Here is a 15,327-nt window from a genome sequence, read left to right on the forward strand (position 1 = left end):
TTTTGTATAGATAAGTGTCTACAAATTTGTAATGTTAAAGAGACATAAATAAAACGTAGTAGAGTAAATAATGTGTTTTTTTTGTAACCCAAACAAAATACTTGTAGATACGAGTGCGGAAAAGAGGAAAATCGATACGAGTAGCGATAAATTAATACACGAACAAAGGGAGTGTTTTAAATCGACACGAGTTGTGAATGTCCTTTTCGCACGTGTATCGTACGACGATTTTCAGTACCTAAATCTAAGCTAAGAGTTTCGACCAGACAAGAAATGAATCATTGCTTGATTTGCTCGCACTACTGCGTTAAAAAAAGCAGCATCTGTACTGAAAAAACTATCATTGCGCAACAGAAATTCTATTAATATCACAGTAAATACTCTATTTCATTTGATTCCTACTTTTATTGTGTAAAGCAACACTACACTTCATTTTTATCAATAAGAATTAAAAATTATATATTTAATACAATAAGTAACTATAAAGTGCTTATCTATTTGTATTATCATTCTGCACTTTTCTTAACTTTCTCACATTTCTATAAAATGTGGAAGAGTGCTTAAATGGTCGTCGTCGTTTATTATTATTTAATTCGCTCATATTTAAATGATTCAAAGCAACCAGTCCACAACTTCACAAGACAGTTTGAGAAACCTTCGTATTTCAGATTGTCATTTGCGGATACAGTGGTTTAGGAGCAGTTCGGTAATCAGACCTACACATGTGTGTACAAATTCTGTCAATGTCACTGTCAGAAACCGTTCTGACAGTGACAATGACAACCCACAAATTCATCCACATGTTGTTACCGTTATGTGTGCAAACGTCGACTAATAAAGTGTCGTTAAAAGTCATTCTGACAGTGACATTGACAGCCACAAATTCGTACACATTTTGTTACCGTAACGAGTGCACACGACGACTACATTTTGTTATTGTATCAATACGGTCGCATTGTTTGCACGACGTTACCACGCGTTATGTCACATTTGACAGTTAGTTACTGATTTGAAGATTTTGCGACTGAAATGGTTGTATGGGTCTACAGTTAGAATTTTCTTCGCATTGACGTGTAGGAACAATTCTGTTTTTCACTGCTAAGTTTATTTAACCCTTATAAATATTGTACCCTGAGTGGCCTGAATGAAACATTCGTTGATTGCGATGTGCAGATATCGAGGAACAAACATAAAAAATAAAATAAAAAAAAAAAACATACAGACGACTTGATAACCGTCCTTCTTGAGAGATATGAGGCGACGGTTAAAAATATTACTTGTTATGTGGGAAATTGAGTCTTGAGGGATTTAGTCAAATCTGTAGAGTTCTATGAATAATATTTTGATGATTCAACTATTGAAAGTTTGTACGGAACCCTCGGTGAGCGAGTCCGACTCGCACTTGACCGGTTTTTTACTTTATGAAGCCTTAAAATAATTAAAGTGTTCTCTATAGATAAAGAACTTCTAATTTATATTTAACTACTCACATAAATGCTTAAATTTTTGTAAGCAGCGATCAGTTAAATATTTTCCTGTAGAAAATCCAATTGGCACTAATTACACATTTAATTAAGAATAAAAGTTACACTGTTTTAATCACATTTTACTGCCAGTCCTAATCAAACGCCAAATAAATGCCTTCTGATTTACGAAATTCGTCTGTAATTAACCCGCCAACGAAGGTCAATTTCGTGTACAATTTACGATACGAGTGATCTGAGCTACAGGCGAGGCGTGCGTCGTCGCGCATTTAATGTGACTAACTAAACAGAACTGACAGAACATGATGAGAACACTGTTGACTGTATCGGAGCCGGTGTTATATTGGTGGCCATCATTTCGTCCAACGCTACCAAATAGGATTATTACTTACGAGCTAAGTTTCAACAAAGACTTGTTATGGAATCGTGAATTCAATCGATGATGCGGACAATGTATGTTATTGTAGGTACATATTGTACGGTATCAAAACATTCAAAACTTTGATTCTTAAGGATTAGGGTTATTACATCCTTCTTATTTTCCGTAACACTTTCCGTAGATGAGATAATCAACAGAATTATATTAAATAGTAAGATTGTATTTTCAACAAACTACCTACAAAGAACATCAAATAATTAGTTTATATATTTTATAAAAATCTGTTTTTATTAACTAAATATAATCAAACAAGAGATAAGAGGCGGTTTGGAAATGGTTAAGGGGGATGAAAGTTTATATGGGGATCAAATTTTACTTTGAGTTAGGAACTTGTAGAAAATGTAAGAAATAAAAATAGGAATAGTTTTTTTTTGGGAACACAAAGGTAATAAAATTTGTATAAAGAATAAGTTTTATTTTTATCTAGGAACTTGATACTTTGTAAAAATGGTAATTTAGGCAAATAAAGTAAAACAAATTCAGTGTTTTTAGAAATTCATTCAATACTGTTGAAAATATATTATGGGGAAATTGGGGATCAATATTTTTTTATTACTAATTATACCAGAAAATAAATTATTTTCGAACGATAGCAACGCGAAACATAGAATTACCTCGTTACAAATCACATCCGAAGGCCGCCCGAGTTAGAATCTGGACCTTCGCAATAGGGCATGCAAGTATGATTCAAGTCACTGCAACCTGGCCCCGCGAGCACCCGCGAGTTCTCACCGGTTAGCGTTAGGTCGCACGGACCAGCAACTGAGTGGACTCGAGGTTCGCAATAACAATTTGAACCGAGATCGCGTTTTACACTGGATATCGAGATGACTACTCCGCTAAATAATCTATTACAATAGGTCAACCTCGTTGCACAATTACCCCGCCATAATATACTTCTTTTTAAGGGTAAGTATTTTGTGTCTACGCTCGGCGAAACACTCCTTAGCACTAGACGGTTTTCAATTTCCTATATCACAACTAAATTCTGGAATGAACTGTCACCTGCGGCGATGTTTCCGGACCAACACGACCTTTACGAAAAGAGCGTATCCATCTTAAAAGCTGGAAACACACTTACAACTCTAGTGTTGCGGGTGTCCATGGACGGAATAGTACACAATTTTTTTTAATTCAATTTTAACTACATATTTCATTGTAAATGAAAAAAAAATTGTATTTCTCATAGCACATTCACGTACAAAGTTTTCGTAGCGCAACGCGCGTAGCCGATACCAAGGTTTTCCTGCTTTGTAGAAGAAAGCAACTACGATCATAGAAATGCGCCCAATGGGTACGTGGAACTCATTGTGTTAAATATACAACCATGGACATCATATGGAAAATTTAATTAACTTTTCTACTTAGTTCAGACGTCATTTTTAGGGTTCTGTACCAAAAAGGTAAAAAAAGGAACCCTTATGGCGCCGCTTTGTCTGTCTGTCTGTCCGTCTGTCACATTACTAAATATCTCGAGAACTAATACTTATATATGCTATCGATTTGAAATTTGGAATAATTATGAACATTGTTAACCTCTACAAATTGAAGGTATATATTTTTTTTCTAAATTTATTAATATGAAATATAGAAAGTGGCAAAACTGAAAGGGGGGCAAACTGTGTAAACGAGTATCGTTAGAAAGAGCTCAAAATGTACATATCGAAACTATTTGTTATACTGAATTTTTTTGCTGTGGGAAAAAAAAGAATTTTGAAGGAAAATGTAAAAAAATACCGTTCCTCCGTTCCCCCCCCCCCTTATCTCCGAAGTTTACCGACGAAAAATTATGAAAATTTTACGAAACATTGATTTTGTGCTAAATATTACAGGAAAAATGAAATCATGTCTGTATTTTGGAAACTTTTTTTTTATTAACAAAAAACTTTTGAGATTTTAAATTTTCATTTACCCACCTTTGTAAAATATTTTCTTTCAAATAAAGTAAAAATTGCCGAAATCGGTTTTAAACATTATAAATAATCATCCCTGAAAAAACCGGCCAAGAGCGTGTCGGGCGACGCTCAGTATAGGGTTCCGTAGTTTTACGTATTTTTCTCAAAAACTACTAAACCTATCAAGTTGAAAACAATTTTCCTAGAAAGTCTTTATAAAGTTCTACTTTTGTGATTTTTTTCATATTTTTTAAACATATGGTTCAAAAGTTAGAGGGGGGGGGGCATTTTTTTCTTTTAGGAGCGATTATTTCCGAAAACATTAATATTATCAAAAAACGATTTTAGTAAACCCTTATTCATTTTTAAATACCTATCCAACAATATATCACACGTTGGGGTTGGAATGAAAAAAAAATCAGTCCCCACTTTACATGTAGGGGGTACCCTAACAAAACATTTTTTTCCACTTTTTACTTTACCACTTTGTCTGCGTGATTGATATACATACATATTGGTACCAAATTTCAGCTTTCTAGTGCTAACGGCCACTGAGATTATCCGCGGACGGACGGACGGACGGACAGACAGACATGGCGAAACTATAAGGGTTCCTAGTTGACTACGGAACCCTAAAAACCAACATACTACACAGGTCGCGCAAATTAGTTAGCGAATTCACCGAGAGATGGCATTGTACACAATAATACTCATACTGTATAGGTACAGTTTTTAGAGTTATCTGAAAAACTTGAGATTTTAACTATTGAAAGTTTGTACGGAACCCTCGGTGGGCGAGTTTGACTCGCACTTGGCCGGTTTATTTTTTTTTAGAATATTGTTACGGTGAAATTAGATGGAAATTTTATTGTTGCTTACTCATGACAATTGAGGAGCTGATTCTGTGTGATAAATAATGAAAAGTATGAATTTGGTTTTGATAAGTGAAGTTAAAGTTCTATCCCCATATAACCATAATCGGTCGCCGTTCCTACGCAAATCCTCCTATTTTGTGTACACTCAGGTCTTCGGGTCTCAATGCTTAGTCGCAGTACGGTCGACGTTTAGTCGCGGCGACCCAAATGGGGACGATTGGTAACAGGCACAAATGGTCACAGAAGTGACAGAAGTGTGCACTACGCGTGCACACATTGTTACCGTTTGGCGACTACTTTCCCAAAATCATTCGTTCATTTCATTCTTTTCAAATGGCGACCGTCAGAGACGTCAAAGTAAAAAAGAAATAAAATCATTTGACATTAAAATGTAATGGCGTAAGAATTTGTTAAAGATAAATATTGTTTGCATTTGTAATATAATGTGGGCTAATTACCATGGCCAATTAAATTGCTCGAGTGATTTCATAAATAAGTCTAAATTTATCAACGCGCCATCAATTTACTCGTACCTCAGTTTAACCAGTAATAATATTATTGACTACTCGGTGTTTGCGTGTTATGTATATTGATTGGTGAAGTTTTATTGCTCCGGTGCATATACTATACTGAAATAATAAAAATAATGCCTAGAAAACCAATAAAGTTGTTAAAATATGGATTAAGACGGTAATATTCCATGTAAAAAACAGTCGCCAAACGGTCACCAAACGGTCGACAAACGGTCGCAAAATGGTCGCAGCGTACACGCGTGACCGAATGCAGTGAATATTTATTATATTTTCAAAATGGCTTCTTGTATAATTTTTTTCCAGGTATCCTCAAACTTTATAAACAATTAAATATGCCGTCGTACTCAGTTGCCCTCACTAAAGAAGATTAAAAAAAAATTGTAACGTGCGTACCGAGCTGCTGGATTGTAAAGGATCGGGGATCATATTATTATGGTCTTCTAATATAGAGCAACTAGTATTTTGCGGCATTTCAAAATTGACACTTGTTGAAGTAGTCGTCATTAATATTACTATCAACATTAATTTCAGCGATCTGTACTTCTTTTGTCAAGATTTTTGTATAGATAAGTGTCTACAAATTTGTAATGTTAAAGAGACATAAATAAAACGTAGTAGAGTAAATAATGTGTTTTTTTTGTAACCCAAACAAAATACTTGTAGATACGAGTGCGGAAAAGAGGAAAATCGATACGAGTAGCGATAAATTAATACACGAACAAAGGGAGTGTTTTAAATCGACACGAGTTGTGAATGTCCTTTTCGCACGTGTATCGTACGACGATTTTCAGTACCTAAATCTAAGCTAAGAGTTTCGACCAGACAAGAAATGAATCATTGCTTGATTTGCTCGCACTACTGCGTTAAAAAAGCAGCATCTGTACTGAAAAAACTATCATTGCGCAACAGAAATTCTATTAATATCACAGTAAATACTCTATTTCATTTGATTCCTACTTTTATTGTGTAAAGCAACACTACACTTCATTTTTATCAATAAGAATTAAAAATTATATATTTAATACAATAAGTAACTATAAAGTGCTTATCTATTTGTATTATCATTCTGCACTTTTCTTAACTTTCTCACATTTCTATAAAATGTGGAAGAGTGCTTAAATGGTCGTCGTCGTTTATTATTATTTAATTCGCTCATATTTAAATGATTCAAAGCAACCAGTCCACAACTTCACAAGACAGTTTGAGAAACCTTCGTATTTCAGATTGTCATTTGCGGATACAGTGGTTTAGGAGCAGTTCGGTAATCAGACCTACACATGTGTGTACAAATTCTGTCAATGTCACTGTCAGAAACCGTTCTGACAGTGACAATGACAGCCACAAATTCATCCACATGTTGTTACCGTTATGTGTGCAAACGTCGACTAATAAAGTGTCGTTAAAAGTCATTCTGACAGTGACATTGACAGCCACAAATTCGTACACATTTTGTTACCGTAACGAGTGCACACGACGACTACATTTTGTTATTGTATCAATACGGTCGCATTGTTTGCACGACGTTACCACGCGTTATGTCACATTTGACAGTTAGTTACTGATTTGAAGATTTTGCGACTGAAATGGTTGTATGGGTCTACAGTTAGAATTTTCTTCGCATTGACGTGTAGGAACAATTCTGTTTTTCACTGCTAAGTTTATTTAACCCTTATAAATATTGTACCCTGAGTGGCCTGAATGAAACATTCGTTGATTGCGATGTGCAGATATCGAGGAACAAACATAAAAAATAAAATAAAAAAAAAAACATACAGACGACTTGATAACCGTCCTTCTTGAGAGATATGAGGCGACGGTTAAAAATATTACTTGTTATGTGGGAAATTGAGTCTTGAGGGATTTAGTCAAATCTGTAGAGTTCTATGAATAATATTTTGATGATTCAACTATTGAAAGTTTGTACGGAACCCTCGGTGAGCGAGTCCGACTCGCACTTGACCGGTTTTTTACTTTATGAAGCCTTAAAATAATTAAAGTGTTCTCTATAGATAAAGAACTTCTAATTTATATTTAACTACTCACATAAATGCTTAAATTTTTGTAAGCAGCGATCAGTTAAATATTTTCCTGTAGAAAATCCAATTGGCACTAATTACACATTTAATTAAGAATAAAAGTTACACTGTTTTAATCACATTTTACTGCCAGTCCTAATCAAACGCCAAATAAATGCCTTCTGATTTACGAAATTCGTCTGTAATTAACCCGCCAACGAAGGTCAATTTCGTGTACAATTTACGATACGAGTGATCTGAGCTACAGGCGAGGCGTGCGTCGTCGCGCATTTAATGTGACTAACTAAACAGAACTGACAGAACATGATGAGAACACTGTTGACTGTATCGGAGCCGGTGTTATATTGGTGGCCATCATTTCGTCCAACGCTACCAAATAGGATTATTACTTACGAGCTAAGTTTCAACAAAGACTTGTTATGGAATCGTGAATTCAATCGATGATGCGGACAATGTATGTTATTGTAGGTACATATTGTACGGTATCAAAACATTCAAAACTTTGATTCTTAAGGATTAGGGTTATTACATCCTTCTTATTTTCCGTAACACTTTCCGTAGATGAGATAATCAACAGAATTATATTAAATAGTAAGATTGTATTTTCAACAAACTACCTACAAAGAACATCAAATAATTAGTTTATATATTTTATAAAAATCTGTTTTTATTAACTAAATATAATCAAACAAGAGATAAGAGGCGGTTTGGAAATGGTTAAGGGGGATGAAAGTTTATATGGGGATCAAATTTTACTTTGAGTTAGGAACTTGTAGAAAATGTAAGAAATAAAAATAGGAATAGTTTTTTTTTGGGAACACAAAGGTAATAAAATTTGTATAAAGAATAAGTTTTATTTTTATCTAGGAACTTGATACTTTGTAAAAATGGTAATTTAGGCAAATAAAGTAAAACAAATTCAGTGTTTTTAGAAATTCATTCAATACTGTTGAAAATATATTATGGGGAAATTGGGGATCAATATTTTTTTATTACTAATTATACCAGAAAATAAATTATTTTCGAACGATAGCAACGCGAAACATAGAATTACCTCGTTACAAATCACATCCGAAGGCCGCCCGAGTTAGAATCTGGACCTTCGCAATAGGGCATGCAAGTATGATTCAAGTCACTGCAACCTGGCCCCGCGAGCACCCGCGAGTTCTCACCGGTTAGCGTTAGGTCGCACGGACCAGCAACTGAGTGGACTCGAGGTTCGCAATAACAATTTGAACCGAGATCGCGTTTTACACTGGATATCGAGATGACTACTCCGCTAAATAATCTATTACAATAGGTCAACCTCGTTGCACAATTACCCCGCCATAATATACTTCTTTTTAAGGGTAAGTATTTTGTGTCTACGCTCGGCGAAACACTCCTTAGCACTAGACGGTTTTCAATTTCCTATATCACAACTAAATTCTGGAATGAACTGTCACCTGCGGCGATGTTTCCGGACCAACACGACCTTTACGAAAAGAGCGTATCCATCTTAAAAGCTGGAAACACACTTACAACTCTAGTGTTGCGGGTGTCCATGGACGGAATAGTACACAATTTTTTTAATTCAATTTTAACTACATATTTCATTGTAAATGAAAAAAAAATTGTATTTCTCATAGCACATTCACGTACAAAGTTTTCGTAGCGCAACGCGCGTAGCCGATACCAAGGTTTTCCTGCTTTGTAGAAGAAAGCAACTACGATCATAGAAATGCGCCCAATGGGTACGTGGAACTCATTGTGTTAAATATACAACCATGGACATCATATGGAAAATTTAATTAACTTTTCTACTTAGTTCAGACGTCATTTTTAGGGTTCTGTACCAAAAAGGTAAAAAAAGGAACCCTTATGGCGCCGCTTTGTCTGTCTGTCTGTCCGTCTGTCACATTACTAAATATCTCGAGAACTAATACTTATATATGCTATCGATTTGAAATTTGGAATAATTATGAACATTGTTAACCTCTACAAATTGAAGGTATATATTTTTTTTCTAAATTTATTAATATGAAATATAGAAAGTGGCAAAACTGAAAGGGGGCAAACTGTGTAAACGAGTATCGTTAGAAAGAGCTCAAAATGTACATATCGAAACTATTTGTTATACTGAATTTTTTTGCTGTGGGAAAAAAAGAATTTTGAAGGAAAATGTAAAAAAATACCGTTCCTCCGTTCCCCCCCCCCCCTTATCTCCGAAGTTTACCGACGAAAAATTATGAAAATTTTACGAAACATTGATTTTGTGCTAAATATTACAGGAAAAATGAAATCATGTCTGTATTTTGGAAACTTTTTTTTTATTAACAAAAAACTTTTGAGATTTTAAATTTTCATTTACCCACCTTTGTAAAATATTTTCTTTCAAATAAAGTAAAAATTGCCGAAATCGGTTTTAAACATTATAAATAATCATCCCTGAAAAAACCGGCCAAGAGCGTGTCGGGCGACGCTCAGTATAGGGTTCCGTAGTTTTACGTATTTTTCTCAAAAACTACTAAACCTATCAAGTTGAAAACAATTTTCCTAGAAAGTCTTTATAAAGTTCTACTTTTGTGATTTTTTTCATATTTTTTAAACATATGGTTCAAAAGTTAGAGGGGGGGGCACATTTTTTTCTTTTAGGAGCGATTATTTCCGAAAACATTAATATTATCAAAAAACGATTTTAGTAAACCCTTATTCATTTTTAAATACCTATCCAACAATATATCACACGTTGGGGTTGGAATGAAAAAAAAATCAGTCCCCACTTTACATGTAGGGGGGTACCTAACAAAACATTTTTTTCCACTTTTTACTTTACCACTTTGTCTGCGTGATTGATATACATACATATTGGTACCAAATTTCAGCTTTCTAGTGCTAACGGCCACTGAGATTATCCGCGGACGGACGGACGGACGGACAGACAGACATGGCGAAACTATAAGGGTTCCTAGTTGACTACGGAACCCTAAAAACCAACATACTACACAGGTCGCGCAAATTAGTTAGCGAATTCACCGAGAGATGGCATTGTACACAATAATACTCATACTGTATAGGTACAGTTTTTAGAGTTATCTGAAAAACTTGAGATTTTAACTATTGAAAGTTTGTACGGAACCCTCGGTGGGCGAGTTTGACTCGCACTTGGCCGGTTTATTTTTTTTAGAATATTGTTACGGTGAAATTAGATGGAAATTTTATTGTTGCTTACTCATGACAATTGAGGAGCTGATTCTGTGTGATAAATAATGAAAAGTATGAATTTGGTTTTGATAAGTGAAGTTAAAGTTCTATCCCCATATAACCATAATCGGTCGCCGTTCCTACGCAAATCCTCCTATTTTGTGTACACTCAGGTCTTCGGGTCTCAATGCTTAGTCGCAGTACGGTCGACGTTTAGTCGCGGCGACCCAAATGGGGACGATTGGTAACAGGCACAAATGGTCACAGAAGTGACAGAAGTGTGCACTACGCGTGCACACATTGTTACCGTTTGGCGACTACTTTCCCAAAATCATTCGTTCATTTCATTCTTTTCAAATGGCGACCGTCAGAGACGTCAAAGTAAAAAAGAAATAAAATCATTTGACATTAAAATGTAATGGCGTAAGAATTTGTTAAAGATAAATATTGTTTGCATTTGTAATATAATGTGGGCTAATTACCATGGCCAATTAAATTGCTCGAGTGATTTCATAAAATAAGTCTAAATTTATCAACGCGCCATCAATTTACTCGTACCTCAGTTTAACCAGTAATAATATTATTGACTACTCGGTGTTTGCGTGTTATGTATATTGATTGGTGAAGTTTTATTGCTCCGGTGCATATACTATACTGAAATAATAAAAATAATGCCTAGAAAACCAATAAAGTTGTTAAAATATGGATTAAGACGGTAATATTCCATGTAAAAAACAGTCGCCAAACGGTCACCAAACGGTCGACAAACGGTCGCAAAATGGTCGCAGCGTACACGCGTGACCGAATGCAGTGAATATTTATTATATTTTCAAAATGGCTTCTTGTATAATTTTTTTCCAGGTATCCTCAAACTTTATAAACAATTAAATATGCCGTCGTACTCAGTTGCCCTCACTAAAGAAGATTAAAAAAAAATTGTAACGTGCGTACCGAGCTGCTGGATTGTAAAGGATCGGGGATCATATTATTATGGTCTTCTAATATAGAGCAACTAGTATTTTGCGGCATTTCAAAATTGACACTTGTTGAAGTAGTCGTCATTAATATTACTATCAACATTAATTTCAGCGATCTGTACTTCTTTTGTCAAGATTTTTGTATAGATAAGTGTCTACAAATTTGTAATGTTAAAGAGACATAAATAAAACGTAGTAGAGTAAATAATGTGTTTTTTTTGTAACCCAAACAAAATACTTGTAGATACGAGTGCGGAAAAGAGGAAAATCGATACGAGTAGCGATAAATTAATACACGAACAAAGGGAGTGTTTTAAATCGACACGAGTTGTGAATGTCCTTTTCGCACGTGTATCGTACGACGATTTTCAGTACCTAAATCTAAGCTAAGAGTTTCGACCAGACAAGAAATGAATCATTGCTTGATTTGCTCGCACTACTGCGTTAAAAAAAGCAGCATCTGTACTGAAAAAAACTATCATTGCGCAACAGAAATTCTATTAATATCACAGTAAATACTCTATTTCATTTGATTCCTACTTTTATTGTGTAAAGCAACACTACACTTCATTTTTATCAATAAGAATTAAAAATTATATATTTAATACAATAAGTAACTATAAAGTGCTTATCTATTTGTATTATCATTCTGCACTTTTCTTAACTTTCTCACATTTCTATAAAATGTGGAAGAGTGCTTAAATGGTCGTCGTCGTTTATTATTATTTAATTCGCTCATATTTAAATGATTCAAAGCAACCAGTCCACAACTTCACAAGACAGTTTGAGAAACCTTCGTATTTCAGATTGTCATTTGCGGATACAGTGGTTTAGGAGCAGTTCGGTAATCAGACCTACACATGTGTGTACAAATTCTGTCAATGTCACTGTCAGAAACCGTTCTGACAGTGACAATGACAACCACAAATTCATCCACATGTTGTTACCGTTATGTGTGCAAACGTCGACTAATAAAGTGTCGTTAAAAGTCATTCTGACAGTGACATTGACAGCCACAAATTCGTACACATTTTGTTACCGTAACGAGTGCACACGACGACTACATTTTGTTATTGTATCAATACGGTCGCATTGTTTGCACGACGTTACCACGCGTTATGTCACATTTGACAGTTAGTTACTGATTTGAAGATTTTGCGACTGAAATGGTTGTATGGGTCTACAGTTAGAATTTTCTTCGCATTGACGTGTAGGAACAATTCTGTTTTTCACTGCTAAGTTTATTTAACCCTTATAAATATTGTACCCTGAGTGGCCTGAATGAAACATTCGTTGATTGCGATGTGCAGATATCGAGGAACAAACATAAAAAATAAAATAAAAAAAAAAACATACAGACGACTTGATAACCGTCCTTCTTGAGAGATATGAGGCGACGGTTAAAAATATTACTTGTTATGTGGGAAATTGAGTCTTGAGGGATTTAGTCAAATCTGTAGAGTTCTATGAATAATATTTTGATGATTCAACTATTGAAAGTTTGTACGGAACCCTCGGTGAGCGAGTCCGACTCGCACTTGACCGGTTTTTTACTTTATGAAGCCTTAAAATAATTAAAGTGTTCTCTATAGATAAAGAACTTCTAATTTATATTTAACTACTCACATAAATGCTTAAATTTTTGTAAGCAGCGATCAGTTAAATATTTTCCTGTAGAAAATCCAATTGGCACTAATTACACATTTAATTAAGAATAAAAGTTACACTGTTTTAATCACATTTTACTGCCAGTCCTAATCAAACGCCAAATAAATGCCTTCTGATTTACGAAATTCGTCTGTAATTAACCCGCCAACGAAGGTCAATTTCGTGTACAATTTACGATACGAGTGATCTGAGCTACAGGCGAGGCGTGCGTCGTCGCGCATTTAATGTGACTAACTAAACAGAACTGACAGAACATGATGAGAACACTGTTGACTGTATCGGAGCCGGTGTTATATTGGTGGCCATCATTTCGTCCAACGCTACCAAATAGGATTATTACTTACGAGCTAAGTTTCAACAAAGACTTGTTATGGAATCGTGAATTCAATCGATGATGCGGACAATGTATGTTATTGTAGGTACATATTGTACGGTATCAAAACATTCAAAACTTTGATTCTTAAGGATTAGGGTTATTACATCCTTCTTATTTTCCGTAACACTTTCCGTAGATGAGATAATCAACAGAATTATATTAAATAGTAAGATTGTATTTTCAACAAACTACCTACAAAGAACATCAAATAATTAGTTTATATATTTTATAAAAATCTGTTTTTATTAACTAAATATAATCAAACAAGAGATAAGAGGCGGTTTGGAAATGGTTAAGGGGGATGAAAGTTTATATGGGGATCAAATTTTACTTTGAGTTAGGAACTTGTAGAAAATGTAAGAAATAAAAATAGGAATAGTTTTTTTTTGGGAACACAAAGGTAATAAAATTTGTATAAAGAATAAGTTTTATTTTTATCTAGGAACTTGATACTTTGTAAAAATGGTAATTTAGGCAAATAAAGTAAAACAAATTCAGTGTTTTTAGAAATTCATTCAATACTGTTGAAAATATATTATGGGGAAATTGGGGATCAATATTTTTTTATTACTAATTATACCAGAAAATAAATTATTTTCGAACGATAGCAACGCGAAACATAGAATTACCTCGTTACAAATCACATCCGAAGGCCGCCCGAGTTAGAATCTGGACCTTCGCAATAGGGCATGCAAGTATGATTCAAGTCACTGCAACCTGGCCCCGCGAGCACCCGCGAGTTCTCACCGGTTAGCGTTAGGTCGCACGGACCAGCAACTGAGTGGACTCGAGGTTCGCAATAACAATTTGAACCGAGATCGCGTTTTACACTGGATATCGAGATGACTACTCCGCTAAATAATCTATTACAATAGGTCAACCTCGTTGCACAATTACCCCGCCATAATATACTTCTTTTTAAGGGTAAGTATTTTGTGTCTACGCTCGGCGAAACACTCCTTAGCACTAGACGGTTTTCAATTTCCTATATCACAACTAAATTCTGGAATGAACTGTCACCTGCGGCGATGTTTCCGGACCAACACGACCTTTACGAAAAGAGCGTATCCATCTTAAAAGCTGGAAACACACTTACAATTATCCGCGGACGGACGGACGGACGGACAGACAGACATGGCGAAACTATAAGGGTTCCTAGTTGACTACGGAACCCTAAAAACCAACATACTACACAGGTCGCGCAAATTAGTTAGCGACGGTGGGCGAGTTTGACTCGCACTTGGCCGGTTTATTTTTTTTTAGAATATTGTTACGGTGAAATTAGATGGAAATTTTATTGTTGCTTACTCATGACAATTGAGGAGCTGATTCTGTGTGATAAATAATGAAAAGTATGAATTTGGTTTTGATAAGTGAAGTTAAAGTTCTATCCCCATATAACCATAATCGGTCGCCGTTCCTACGCAAATCCTCCTATTTTGTGTACACTCAGGTCTTCGGGTCTCAATGCTTAGTCGCAGTACGGTCGACGTTTAGTCGCGGCGACCCAAATGGGGACGATTGGTAACAGGCACAAATGGTCACAGAAGTGACAGAAGTGTGCACTACGCGTGCACACATTGTTACCGTTTGGCGACTACTTTCCCAAAATCATTCGTTCATTTCATTCTTTTCAAATGGCGACCGTCAGAGACGTCAAAGTAAAAAAGAAATAAAATCATTTGACATTAAAATGTAATGGCGTAAGAATTTGTTAAAGATAAATATTGTTTGCATTTGTAATATAATGTGGGCTAATTACCATGGCCAATTAAATTGCTCGAGTGATTTCATAAAATAAGTCTAAATTTATCAACGCGCCATCAATTTACTCGTACCTCAGTTTAACCAGTAATAATAT

Source organism: Leguminivora glycinivorella, chromosome 1 (genome assembly GCF_023078275.1).
Source record: "Leguminivora glycinivorella isolate SPB_JAAS2020 chromosome 1, LegGlyc_1.1, whole genome shotgun sequence".
Taxonomy (NCBI): Eukaryota; Metazoa; Arthropoda; class Insecta; order Lepidoptera; family Tortricidae; genus Leguminivora; species Leguminivora glycinivorella.